This window comes from Chiloscyllium plagiosum, chromosome 1, assembly GCF_004010195.1.
Source record: "Chiloscyllium plagiosum isolate BGI_BamShark_2017 chromosome 1, ASM401019v2, whole genome shotgun sequence".
Taxonomy (NCBI): Eukaryota; Metazoa; Chordata; class Chondrichthyes; order Orectolobiformes; family Hemiscylliidae; genus Chiloscyllium; species Chiloscyllium plagiosum.
In genome coordinates, this window is record NC_057710.1 from 66,745,526 (window position 1) to 66,759,869 (window position 14,344).

General features: G+C 41.4%; 1 protein-coding gene across 2 annotated transcripts in view; it reads right to left on the bottom strand.

Annotated features, from left to right (window-relative positions):
• LOC122549091 (integrin alpha-1-like) overlaps positions 1-14,344 on the bottom strand; it is an 89,464-nt gene that overhangs the window by 52,657 nt on the left and 22,463 nt on the right. The window lies entirely within an intron of this gene.

Below are 14,344 nucleotides of genomic sequence, written 5' to 3' on the forward strand. Positions count from 1 at the left end.
GTAAGAATGGTAGATTTCCCTCCCTTAAGAACATTAATGAAGAGAAAGGGTTGAAGCGAGTACCTCCTGTAGGGGAATCATGGGAGCTTAGCTACATAGTCACTCCTTGGTTTTATTCATGCTGATCAGTGTGATCAGTGTGTTGACATACTGCTTTCCAGACTCAGAGGCTGCAGCTGTGCATGCACCTCAGAGGTCTGCACACCATAAAATAAATAATTGAGACCAAATACTGCCAGCCCGTAAGAAAATGGAACAGTAGCAGGCCATTCAGCCCCCTTGAGTCTGCTCGCCATTAGTAAGATCATGGCTGATCCGACATTTCTCACGTCCACTTCCCTGCCCTTTCCCTGTAACCCTTGATTCCCCTGCTAATCAAGAATCTCTTGATGTCAGTCTTATAGTTTTATGGTAATTACTGCATTGATATCAAGCACAATCATTCTCCCCTCACCTCTTCAGTTCAGCTCTTTTGTCCATGGTTGGATCAAGGCTGTAATGAGGTCAGTTGCTGAGTAGCCCTGGTGGAATCCAAACTCAGCATCAGTGAGCAGGTTATTATTGACTAAATATTATTTGATAGTGCTGGTGACAACACTTGCCATCACTTTGGTGTGTTTTTCCAGTACCACACTTTTCAACGATGATCAAGAGTAATCTAATAGGGCAGTATCTCGGTGGGTTGTATTTTTCCTGTTTTTTCTCTGTGGATAGGATGCAGCTGGGATATTCTCCATATGGTAGGTGTCCATGCTGTAACCATATTGAAACAGTTTGGCTAGGATTGCCATTACAGGTGTGTAGCTAGTTTTAGTGTACAAGTCTTCAATCGTATTGCCAGAATATTGTCAGCAGTATCCAATGCCTTCAGCCATTTCTTGATATCATGTGGAGAGGATGGAATTGGTTGAAGATTGACATTTATGATGCTGGGGACTGGCTGATGTGGATCAAGCACCTCAGTACCTCAGCTGGAAGATGCTTGCAGATCCTTGCACGTGGCACTAATGTGCATGAATAGCCCCCTCATTGAGGATGGGTATTTTGATGGAACATCCTGTTACCGTTGCTGCTTAATCATCCACCATCATTCAGGATTGCAGAGCTTAGATCTGATCCAATAGTTGTGGGATTTCTTAGCTATGTCAATTGCATGCACCTTCTACTTTCTAACATGCAAGTTGCCCTGTGTTGTAGTTTCATCCTGTTGACATGGTATGGCTGGAGCTTGTTTCAGGCATACCCTCCTGCATTCTTTATAGAACTGGGTAGATCCCTCTACTTGCTGGCATAGTGGGGAATAGCCTGGGTCATGAGGTTACAGATTGTAATGTTGTTGCTGATGACCCATAGTGCCTTATTATTGCTCAATTTTAAGTTGCTAGACCTATTTTGAGTGCGTCCCATTTATCAAAATGGAACATGATGGAGATTATGGTCAGTGTGAAATTAATGCCTTCATCTCCACAATGACTGTGCAATGTTCACTCATACCAATGTATCACGGACAGATGCATCTGTAAGAGGTAGAATAGTAAATTATTCTGCCTTGTTGTTTCCCTCAGTCTGGCTGATATGTCCTTCAGGTCTTTGCACTCAGTCAGTAGTGGAACTACTTATTGGTCATGGACACTGATGTACCCACCCAGAGTACATTCCATGCCCTTGCCAACCTCAGTGCTTCCTCCAAGTGATGTACAATATAAAGAAGCACTGACTCATCAACTGTGGTGGGCAGGGGAGACGTCAGGAGCTTATAGTGGTAGATTGTAATAAGTGGGATGTTTTGTTGCTCATGTTTGATCTGATGCCATGAGAACACTCCCTCCCTCCTATATCATTAAATCTGATGGACCCATCCTACCAGTGGGAAAGGATATGACATGGATGGTGTTGCAGGACTTTGGGCCATTGCCAGTAAGATATGATTCAGTGAATATAACTGCATCAGGCTGTTGCATGGCTAGTCTGTGAGATAGCTCTCCCAATTTTAGTACAAGCCTGCAGGTGTCAGCAAGGAGCACTTTGCAGGCTGGCAAAGGCATGGTGTGCATTTGGCATTGCCAACACTCACACCAATGCAGGGGAATCCTCTGTTAATTCTTGTTCAAATTTGATGCAAATGAGTGGCTTTCTGATCCATTTCAGAGGGCTATTAGAAGTCAACCCCATGGCAATTGGTAAGGAGTTAGATGAAGATGAGATTGGGTGAGGATGGTAATTTTCCTTTTCTGAAGGATATTACTGATATTACAGCAGGACGTACATTTCAATGTTAATTTCAACAGGAGTATCAATAAGTTGCCACCATCTTTTCTGTCCTGTATGGGGTGAAAGGAGGGGTGCCCACCCATGGGATCTGCCAACCAAATTAAAGAGTTGGCAGCACAGGAGCCCCACTAGGAATGGTGCTCACTGCTGAAACATGCAGCAAACCTGAAACCTACACAAGACTGATGGAAAAATGTTTAAAAACTTTAAAATGTACTGATGGAGGAGAGACCCCTCTGCAGCAACTGCAAGGGTCACAGGGACTACCTGCCTTGTTTGGGCCCTCTGAATGAAAACAATACTTTCTCCTCACAAAGGTGTTACTGGTATTCAACTGACATCCTACCTGTGTAGCAAGGGGATGATCTGCTCTTGAAAAAAATGTCAATAAAATGACTATCAATAGACCATTGCAATATTTATATTTGCTTCCCTCCACCTTGTCGTGCAGGTACTTTTACAGGGCAGCACGGTGGCTCAGTGGTTAGCACTGCTACCTCACAGTGCCAGGGACCCGGGTTCGATTCCAGCCTCAGGCGACTGTCTGTGTGGAGTTTGCATGTTCTCCTCGTGTCTGTGTGGGTTTCCTCCCACAATCCAAAGATGTGCAGGTTAGGTGAATTGGCCATGCTAAATTGCCTGTAGTGTTCAATGATGTGTAGGTGAGGTACATTAATCAGGGGTAAATATTGGGTAGGGGAATGGTGTCTGGTTGGGTCATTCTTCGGAGGGTTGGTGTGAACTTGTTGAGTCAAAGGGCTTGTTTCCACACTATAGGGATTCTATGAAAGTCAGTTCCACAATGGCTCGAAGCAAATTATCATATTGGGAAGCCAATTACAACTGGCTCCCCATAATTCCGCCAGTCTCCCAATATGATCCGACTTTCCAGGAGCAGTCACATTCTGCTCTGTAACTCTGGAGCATTTGTATGGGCCACATTTGAGTAACATTAGCACAAATCTACCAACTCTCTGCACTTAGATGTCAGTCCATTCTCTTACAGTCACCAACATTCCCACATGCAGAAAACAACTGTGTCTCGTTGGCAGCAGAGACATACTCTGCTAAGCGCGAGTAGGAATCTGCCACCTGAACTACATACACAGAATTCTAGGAAAATAAGTAACATTAATCCTTGCATTCTGTGATATTTTGGTGAGGCAAGGTTAAAAAAAAAATATTAGCAGGCATTTAAGTGTCTGAATCAATCAAGGGAGTACATGCCTGGACCATACAACCTTGGCATATTTAAAACTGACAGCTATGTAATTACATCCTCACTTGCAGTAACAATTTTTTTTCACTAACAGTAATCAGATCATTATGGTTTTCTGTTCAGGGGCTTAATGATGTTTTGCCTTATAACACACTAATTCATCCATGTCAACCTTCCACTTCATGGAAACTTTACTGGTTACTTGGCTGGTCATTTTGTTTGACTGTTTGGCAATAAGAATATGGAATAGGAAGTAATCTTGGGTATCTGCAGGTTTTGAGTTGAGGGAGTTGCTGGATGTGGAGGTGGTTTAGTTGGAACGACTGCCTCGGGGCTCTGGCATTTCAGCTATTTTAAAGACAGAATAAAACAAGACACATCACTCCAGCCCTCACACCCTTCTCCTCCTCAAACACCACACCCACCCCACACCCCATACATACAAGCTCATGATTTGTTAGCAAACTCCTAACTACTCACCCCTCAATGCTGATCTATGCTACGTCAAGTCCTATAACATACCTTTATAGCATCAATGCAAACCTATTCCCTTTTACCCACCCCCATGTTCCTCATAACCTCCATTCCAATTAAACTCCTGCACTCACACTATCACCACAAATCCTCCATGTCAAGCACTATCATCTTTGACGTGTATCCATTCTGAATGGCCCCTCATAAACACCATGCAAAGCTCTGCCCTGTACCCTTTTCCCACTTACCAGGTTTGTTCTGAATACTTTGGGTTTCATACCACTGGATGACAAAATCCACCTTGACTGGAATCAGTTAAATGGTCAGCTGTCCCCATGAAACATGTGTAAATCCCAATGTACCACCGTTCCTGCCACCATGAAAATGGGAAGTGCCATGGGCTGAGGTGAGAATTGTAATTTCTGGGCTCAACAGCTATTTTTGCCACGAGAGAGAGCTTCTCGATTGTGGTAAAAATCAAGGCCACAATATAAAATAATGCGTGCATCCTGAAGGGGGTGCAGGAACAGAGGAACCTAGGCATTTCATGTGTATATGGGACAAGTAGTGAGATCAGTTAGTAAAGCTTACAGCATTCTAACTTTTACAAAGGGCCATAGTCTATAACAACATGAAGGTTAAACCCTCCCTATATAAAATGCTGGTTTAACTTCACCTGGAGTATTGCATCTAGTTTTGAGCACCACAGTTTTGGGAGAATGTGAGCACATTAGAAGGTGTGTGGGAAACATTCATGTGAAAGGTTTTAGGGATAAGGGACTTCAGCTGTGTTGAAACTGGGCCGTTCTCCTTTGAAATCCCAACTACTTACTACGAGAATGCAATCACAAAGTAGCTTTACTATACAAGCCTATGCTCTAACTTTCAGAATTAATATGAAATAATATGAGTTAACAGGAAAACTTTGATTGGACAGCCCACAGGATGTGGAGGTGCTGATGGCCTAGTGGTCTTATTGCTGGACTGTTAATCCAAATAACATCCTGGGGATCTAGGTTCAAATCCTGCAATGGCTGGTGGTGGAATTTGGATTCAATAAAATATATCTGGATTGAAGAATGTAATGATGACCATGAATCAAATGTCAGGAAAAAGCATCTAATTAACTAATGTCCTTCAGGGAAGGAAGATGCCATCCTTATCTGACCTGGCCTACATGTGATTCTGGACCCACAGCAATGTGGTTAACTCTTAACTGCCATCTGGGCAATAAATGCTGCCCTGTCAGTGATGTCCTCATCCCATGAATAAAGAGAAAAACAGAGTACGTGCAACCCATTAAAATATTCTTGGCCTTCTTTTCTAGCTGATCTGACTTACTTCTTTGACTACATTCCACTCTTTTGGCTTGGTTATTCTCTAGCCTCTAACAGATACACCGTGCCTGTTTCTCCACCATACTACTGTTCACCTCTGAGCTATTCAATTACTTCTCCCAAGATCTCATCCCACTGGGTTTCTCAAAGTGTGCATTCAGGATTCTAATCATTGTACGATTCTAGCTCTCTGGCTGCTCTGTGCAGTCATGGTCAGTCTACTCATGGTCAGTCCTTCCACCCAGCTGAATGGAGCCAGAAAACAGCAGCATTTTAATATGAAATAACCCTGTTAGACTCTGGCATACTGACAGATCTGTCACTGGTATTCACTGAATTTTGAATTAGTCTCTTACTTAAAAAGCCCTGCAGTAAGAACTATCCTTGCTCCTGGGTGGGATTAAATATAAACAGCAATGAAATAGCCTGTGTCCTGAATGCTACAATATACATAGATTGCAGACTTACATGGCAGAAATGGTTACAAATGGATTTTATTATGCCCTCTATAAACAATTATTTAAATTACAGGCAGGATTTCCTCAAGGCCCAACTTTGAAGCTTTGAAGTAGAAAGGATCCCGTAGTAAGTAGTATTCTCGTAGTAAGTAGTCTGCAATGAATCTCTCAGTCCTAATCAGTGGTTGTTTGACAGGTTTGAGAGTCACAAGATGATCCATAGCTGTGTTCAATCTTTCTATCTTGGGAAATTACATCAGAAGAACTACAATCAGTTCTTTGGAAGAGTAGTAATATCTGGAGTACTCCCGGTGCTACAAGCTAGTGAGGGCAGGAAAAGGATGAATGCATGGCTGAGGAGCTGGAGTATGGGAGAAGGATTCACATTTTTGGATCATTGGAATCTCTTTTGGGGTAGAAGTGACCTGTACAAGAAGGACGGATTGCATCTAAATTGGAAGGGGACTAATATACTGGCAGGGAAATTTGCTAGGGCTGCTCGGCAGGATTTAAACTAGTAAGGTGGGGAGGGGGGATGGGGTTGGGACCCAGGGAAATAGTGAGGAAAGAGATCAATCTAAGACTGGTACAGTTGAGAACAGAAGTGAGTCAAACAGTCAGGGCAGGCAGGAACAAGGTAGGACTAATAAATTAAACTGCACTTATTTCAATGCAAGGGGCCTAACAGAGAGGAGGGGCGGGGGCGGAAGTGGAGGGGCGGGGGGTGGGGGGGGTTGTATTTTTGATAAGGGATAGCATTATAGCTGTGCTGAGGGAGGATATTCCCGGAAATATATCCAGGGAAGTTATTTAGGTGGAACTGAAATAAGAAAGGGATGATCTCCTTATTGGGATTGTATTATAGACCCCTAATAGTCAGAGGGAAATTGAGAAACAAACTTGTAAGGAGATCTCAGCTATCTGTAAGAAAAAATAGGGTGGTTATGGTAGGGAATTTTAACTTTCCAAACATAAACTGGACTGCCATAGCGTTAAGAGTTTAGATGGAGAGGAATTTGTTAAGTGTGTACATGACAATTTTCTGATTCAGTATGTGAATGTACCTATCGGAAAGATATTGTGAAACCTGAAAGGGTTCAGAAAAGTTTTACAAAGATGTTGCCAGGGTTGGAGGATTTGAGCTATAGGGAGAGGCTGAACAGGCTGGGGCTGTTTTCCCTGGAGCGTCGGAGGCTGAGGGGTGATCTTAAAGAGGTTTACAAAATTATGAGGGGCATGGATAGGGTAAATTGGCAAAGTCTTTTCCCTGGGGTCGGGGAGTCCAGAACTAGAGGGCATAGGTTTGGGGTGAGAGGGGAAAGATATAAAAGAGACCTAAGGGGCAACGTTTTCACGCAGAGGGTGGTACGTGTATGAAATGAGCTGCCAGAGGAAGGCTGGTACAATTGCGACATTTAAGAGGCATTTGGATGGGTATATGAATAGGAAGGGTTTGGAGGGATATGGGCCGGGTGCTGACAGGTGGGACTAGATTGGGTTGGGATATCTGGTCAGCAGGGTGGGTTGGACCGAAAGATCTGTTTCCATGCTGTACATCTCTATGACTCTATGACCCTATGACACTTCTTTAATATTGCAGTACCATATTGTTACAGAAGCAAAATAACTTAAAGCCCTCAAACTGAAAGTTGAACTATCCGATTAATATAATTGAAAACCATCAGTGTGGAAAAGCTATATTTCTTGTCATAGCTGTCGAGTTAGTATGGATCAATGTAATGTAGCAAGACTGAACTGGTCCCAAGCATGTTTCTCTTGGCTGATGCTGAATCCACAATTTTGGATTAAGGTTTTGTTAAGTTTAACTTTGAACAGTGTTGTTTCGATGAGATCAAACAATTCCTTCCTCTGGATCAATGGCAAGGAGAGGATGAGAATACCACTGTAATTTTGGAGGTCCTATTATTTAAAAGATCTGTTTCTCAAACTACAGTATACAGAACTACTAGTATATATGAGGAAAGTGATCAAAGAGTATTATAAATTCTGACATGAAAGTAACAGTTCAGACTGCTTTCTCAGTGCAGTAGCATGGATCTTCAGCTGCTCAATGAATTGCTCACAGCTTTGTTTAATGAATGGCAACAGGAAACAAGCCTTCAAATGTCATAATCAACCAATGCACTAACAGCTCCTTTAATGATACATATATTAAGTGGAGTTAACAATGAAGATAAGGTCAGCCAAGACATCTGATGTTTCTCTGGACCTTTTATAACATTAGATGATGAAGTTGCCCACATGAAAAATGTCACCAAAAAATGACATGAAAAATCTGACATTAAAAAATTCACATAGTCCTTCACTGAACATATTTTCAGGCAATTACAATTTTGTTAGTTCTGATTTATATTTTATTCCTATTTGGAAGACTTATTCAGCAGACAGTGGAAATCTGATGAGCTAGCTTTCAGATCTGATGAGACCCCTTACTCAAAGGCGTGGAATCATTGGCCTGAATCTTACCTTTCTTTAGCTGTGTGATTTGCATCAGGTTTTTTGGAACGGTTTTCCTGCAAGGTGTTATGAGATTTCTTGCCTTATCTTAACAAACAGGCCTCAGAAATGATTATTCTGCCCTATGGCATACCTTATATCCAATTTTAGCCTGTTTTACCATGGGACATTCCAAGAGAAAATCAAATCCTCAAATTTGTAACATCCCTGTTGCCCACAACAGCCTTGTAACACTGGTGTAAGCATTGACAGTCTGAAGCTGCTGTACATAGTTTCTGAAGTCTGACCCAGATATGGCAGACAAGAGAAATTTGCCATCCTGGTTTGTGATGGGGGCCTGGAGGTCCCACTGGACAAGGTGGTACAAATGGAGGATGTCCTTTTTCCCCAGGACCAGCAGAGAAGGCCACAACGCTAGACCATGTCAGCCTGATCCAAGGTTGTCACCTAGGTTGGTGCTATTTCAGCTGACTGGAGGAAGACCCAGCTGTGTAGGAAGAAGATCAATGGCCTTGTGGACGTAGGTTTGCTTGCTGAACTGGGAGGTTCATTTCCAGGCGTTTCATCTCCCTACTAGGTAACATCTTCAGTGGAACTCAGGCGAAGCAGTGTACATGATTCCTGATTTCTATTTATACGTTTGGCTTTTTTTGGGATGGTGATGTTATCCCCTGAGAAAAAGGACAGGAAATGCCATCACCACAGGAAATGAAATCACCACAGGAAATGACATCACCAACCCAAAAAACCCAAACATATAAATAGAAAGCAGGAATCATATACACAGCTTCATCTGAGGCCCACTGAAGATGTTATCTAGTAGCGTGATGAAACATCTCCAACTCAACGAGCAAATCTACATCCAGAACCTCAACCTGAGCTACAAATCTTCTCAAAACTCGCTATCAATGCCCTTCTCCACCCTGACAAAATAAGTGCCACCATCTTCACGCAAGACACCTCACACTCACTTTACATCTGCTCCTACACCCACCTCTCACTAAGTGATAGAATCAGGATAACATTGATTGAAAGAATTGCCATAGATGCATGATAGATCATTAATGAGATGAGTTTGGGATGATAACACAAGACACCTCAGTAGGCCTTATGGGCCTTACATGAAATTTGATAAAAATGACACTTGCCAAAATATGAAAAGATTAACCCCTAATTTTACTTGAGTTCTGTGAGTAACACTAGTTGTCTGTAAATGCATTTACATGTATTTAAATAAAGTATTAGAAGTCCCTTGAGGTGAATAATCCAGTACTTTAGGAAAATAGAGAAAAGAACAGGCTATTTCCTAGCATCAAGATCTCATCACACAGCGAGATGGGAGGAACTTCTTTTAAGAAGACAGAACCATCCAGAAAGTCAGTGAATGGATTGGTGAATTTTGGAGACAATCATAAAATCCTTAGAGTGTGAAAGTAGGCCATTTGGCCCATCGAGTCAATACTGACCTTCCAAAAGTATCCCATCCAGATCCACGAAACCTACCCTTTCATTCTGCATTTATTACAGCCAACCCATCTAGTCTGCACATCCCTTAACACTATGGGCAACTTAGTTTGCCAATCCACCTAACCTAAACATCTTTGGACTATGGGAAGAAACCAAAGCATGTGGAGAAAACCCACCCAGACACAGGGAGATTGTTCAAACTCCACACAGACAGTTGCATGAGGGAGGAATTAAACCCAGGTCGCTGGCGCTGTGAGGCAGCAGTGTAACCATTGAGCCACCATGCCACCTAAGCTAATCACTCAGCAGAAAAGACCTATAGTATCAGTGGTGTAACTATTAAATCAATATAACTGTCTCCAAAACAGTCAAGACAATAGAAAACAAATGCTGAGTGGCTTCGTAATTCAAGATAGGAAAAGAGAGGCTTTGAACAGTTCCATGGATGAAAAGCATTGGCGGCTCTGGTGGCGGATAGAAAACGCAGAGGGAGCAGAAGAAAGTTATTAGGAGAGCAAAGATGGGGCATGAAAGAAGCCAGGCAGGTAAAATTCGAAGATATTCTATCAGTATACTAATGAGAGATGATAACAAGGGAAAGAATAGGATCTATTAGGCACAAAGGGAATAATCCATATTGGAGCCGACGGATATTGATAGGGTGTTAAATGAATACCTTCCTTCAGTCTTCACTCAGCAGCTGAATGTAGGTGCGGAGCATCTCAAGCAGACGGACATAGGGAGTGAGGAGGTATTGGAGGTTTTGGCGGGCTTAAAATGGATAAATTTCCAGGTGAGGATGAGTTGGAATCCAGGCTGCAGTGGGAGACAAGGGAGAAAAATACTATGATCCAAATTTCCTCTTTGGCTGTAGGGGAGTTACCAGAATACTGGAGGACAGCTAATGTGGTTCAACTTTTCCAGAAAGGTGATAGGGATAAGCAAGGGAATTACAGATCAGCAAGTCTCACATCAGTGCTACGGAAACTATTGGAGAAAATTCTGAAAGAGAGAATTAATTTCCATTTGGAGAGGCCAGATTTGACCAGGCTATTCAACACGGCTTTATCAGAGGAGTTCATGCCTAACAAATTTGATCGAACTTTTCAAGGACATGATCAGCTATATAATTGAAGGTAGTACAGTTGATGTGATTTATATGGATTTCAGAAAGGCTTTTGACAAGTTTCAATATGTGAGACTGATAAAGAAGGTAAAAACACATGGGATACAGGGTAACTTGGCAAGATGTGTCCAAAGTTGCTTAATGGCAAGAGACAGAGGATGATTTGTGTGACCTGAGGTGGGTGTCCAGTGGGTCAGTATGGGTTCCTTATTTTTTGTGATAAATATATAAATGATGCCAATGAGAATGCTGGGGTGTGAGAAGAAAGTTTTCAGATGACACAAAGATTGGCCATAAAGGAGGAACATCATAGGTTATAAAAAGATGTAGATGGGTTGTTCACATGGACAGATAAAAGGCAGATGAAATTTAATCCTGACAAATGTGAGGCGAGGCATTTTGAAAGAGCTCACAAAGTAAGGGAGTACTCATTGAATGACAGGACACGAAGAAGCTCAAAGCAACAGAGGGATCTTGGCGTGCTTGTCCAGAGATCCCTGAAAACAGCAGGACAGATTAGCAGGGTAGTTAATAAGGTGTTGGGGACACTTAACTTTACCAGTCATAGCATAGATTATAGAGTAGGGTGGTCATTTTGGAACTGTACAGAATTTTGATTAGGCCACAGCTAGAGTCTTGTGTGCTGTTTTATTCCTCTGAATGGATTCTAATAGTTTCACCATCATTGAGGTCAGACTTTGTAAGAGATAAGCTTTAGAAATAGAAGACATTAACATCTCAGAGAGGATGACATCCTAGAACACTGAAAGCATGAAATTAAGAACTACATGTTAAGGAGTAAGTTGTGTTAGCAGTATGTTTAAGAGTCTCAGGAAGAGACAGTAACCAAAGATTATAACATTGAGTGAATGCAGACATTTGCCAAAAAGAAACAAAGTGCATTTATGCCAACTGAATGAGAAACCTTAAAGTGAAAACAGGGAGACCCTTCCCTGAGGGTTGAGTCTATGTAAGGTTGTTGTTGAGAATAAAAGGATTGAATCTCTCTTTCTGATATTATTAAATAATTGTTTCAAGTATTTATTATATCATGTACAATATTTCATGATTACTTTCCTTTAGTGCATAATAAGCTTTGATATTCTTTTGTTAAAAGTACACTTGCAGCCTGTTATGAGTATATTTGGTGACTGACCACCAAGATAAACAAATTGCAGAAAAATTACTTATGGAAATTAAGATTCACTTTGGAATCTGGATTGTCCAGTATTACCATTAGCTGTGAACGTAACAATAGAATTAACATGTAATAGGCAATGGAACATTGTTGTTAAGATAATGGAGAAAATCTGCATATTGAATACTTGAAAATTCTTCAATATTGCAGATGTGAAAAATCACAATGACTATGGGTTAGAGCCTTTATCAATGAATTTGGGGATGCCATAAGCATTAGATGTCCCCACAGGTACTTGAATCAAGATTTGAATTCAATGAACAAGAGAACTCAGTTGTATTGTTTTAGAACTGCAGTGAATGCTCCTTGGTTTTACCACTGATGAATGATTATTCTGCAAAACAGTGATACCCTGATCTGTCACTTCCTATTTGCAGATTGTTATACTGGTATCTCTAGTTTCTAATATAGCTGACAAATATCAGTAACAAAGAAGAGAATTTGAGTGACTGGTGAATTCAGATTGTTTAAACCTCAAGTCACGAACTCGACATTATCTCATCCAGCTTCAGGTTTAACTTGAACAATTTTGAAGCTGAATTGGAAATCTCCATAATCAATACAGAGGAACCTCAATTATCCAAAGGAGATGAATGGGCAGTATTTCATTTGGTTAATCGAATTCCAAATACTTGAATGCTGTAACATAGTTTAGTTGAGCATCGGGACTTTGCAATCATGCCAAATAATCCGATATTCGGATAATCGAATGCCAGATAATCGAGGTTCATCTATATATGGGAAGATGCAGTTATCTCAGGGTTACTGGCTTTTATAACCAGCTCACAGGTTTTCTCAGTTTTCTATGAGTTTCCAAGTCCAACCAGGCAAGAACACAGCAAGATTTGCTTCATTTGTGAAAATGACGGGTTGGGAAGACCTCAAACAATAAAACCAAAGAGCTGGAACTAACCTGTGCTGAGAAATTGGTTTTGATAGACCCTCCTTTGAGAGCTTGCTTAGCCAAATTTTTGAAATTCAGGTCCCCCGTCTTAAACTATTGTCAGCCTTCACCACCACATGGGATTAGACTCTGCATTTCTAAACTTAGATCATTTGTAAAGAACAAGAGGAGCAGAAGCAATAACACCAGCAGCATTAAGATCAAAACCAAACACCAGCACCATTATGATTAAGCCCATTAACACCAGCAGTAGCAGTCATCCCTCATCCATACACCATTCCATAAGAACATGAAGGGAGATATGGAGATTCAGCAGGAAGCAAATAAAGATTCTAAGCCAAGGTCTGCAGGCAGAGAAATCAGCTCTCTTGGATCATCTGAGCAGCCATACCCCAAAAGATGCAGATTTTCATGGTAGGACACTGCCAACGTCTGCAGTCTTCTGACCCAAGTGAGCACACATTGCCAGTGATTGTCAAGGTAATGTTCACTAGAGGCCTGAAGTATTTAATCCACTGAACAACTTATCCAGATTTTAATTTCTCAGATCCCACAGCTAGGCCTATAGGAAAGAGCAATAGACTAGTAGGGTGGGTGGGGCACCATCTAAGTCTTCTTTCCACTTCTGTAGTTTCTGAAACCTTAGAATCTAAGGTTTGCTCACTGGGGAGAAACATCATTTTCAGATGTTTTGTCACCATACTAGGTAACGTCTTCATTTCAAGATGAAGCCGGAAGCTCACTGAAGTAGTATGGTGACAAAACATCTGAAAATGAACCTTCCAGCTCAGTGAGCAAACCTACATCCAGAACCTCAAGCTGAGCTCCAAATCGTCTCAAAATCCCTGAGATTCTAAGCCTGACACAACAATAACTGAATTCCCAATTTTCTCTGGTCTCCCTCCTATCTCGGAGTGTATTCAGTTGAGATTCTGCTCGATGTTTTCTTGTGCAGTTATCAGGTTATCCTATGTTTTTACTGAGGATCATATTTTTGCTGATTCAGAAATGCCCTATGAACCATTCAAAATAGTGAGTGGAACCAGGAACAGAAGCCTAGCCCACATTCCTGACAGATTCAAGTTTTGCTGGTGGGAGAAAGTGGACACTGCAAGATGGAAACCCCAATTCAACAGGTCCATTTGAGCTTAGTGGTGCATTCAAACGTCTCTACTGGCTGTTTGCAGAGTCTTAACCTATAGTGTGGGAATCACAAATTGATGAAGTAAACTTGAACTCTCCAGAACTGATAAGGTCTGTTTAAGTGCCATGACCAGAAAAAAAACAGAGAAATTAAAATCATGGAAAAGTATCACTTCTGATTTTTATTTCTGTTACATATCAACAAGTGAGTTTCTTTAGAATGATAAAATGTGTTGATATACATTTAAGAAGTCATCCATTCTTCTGCC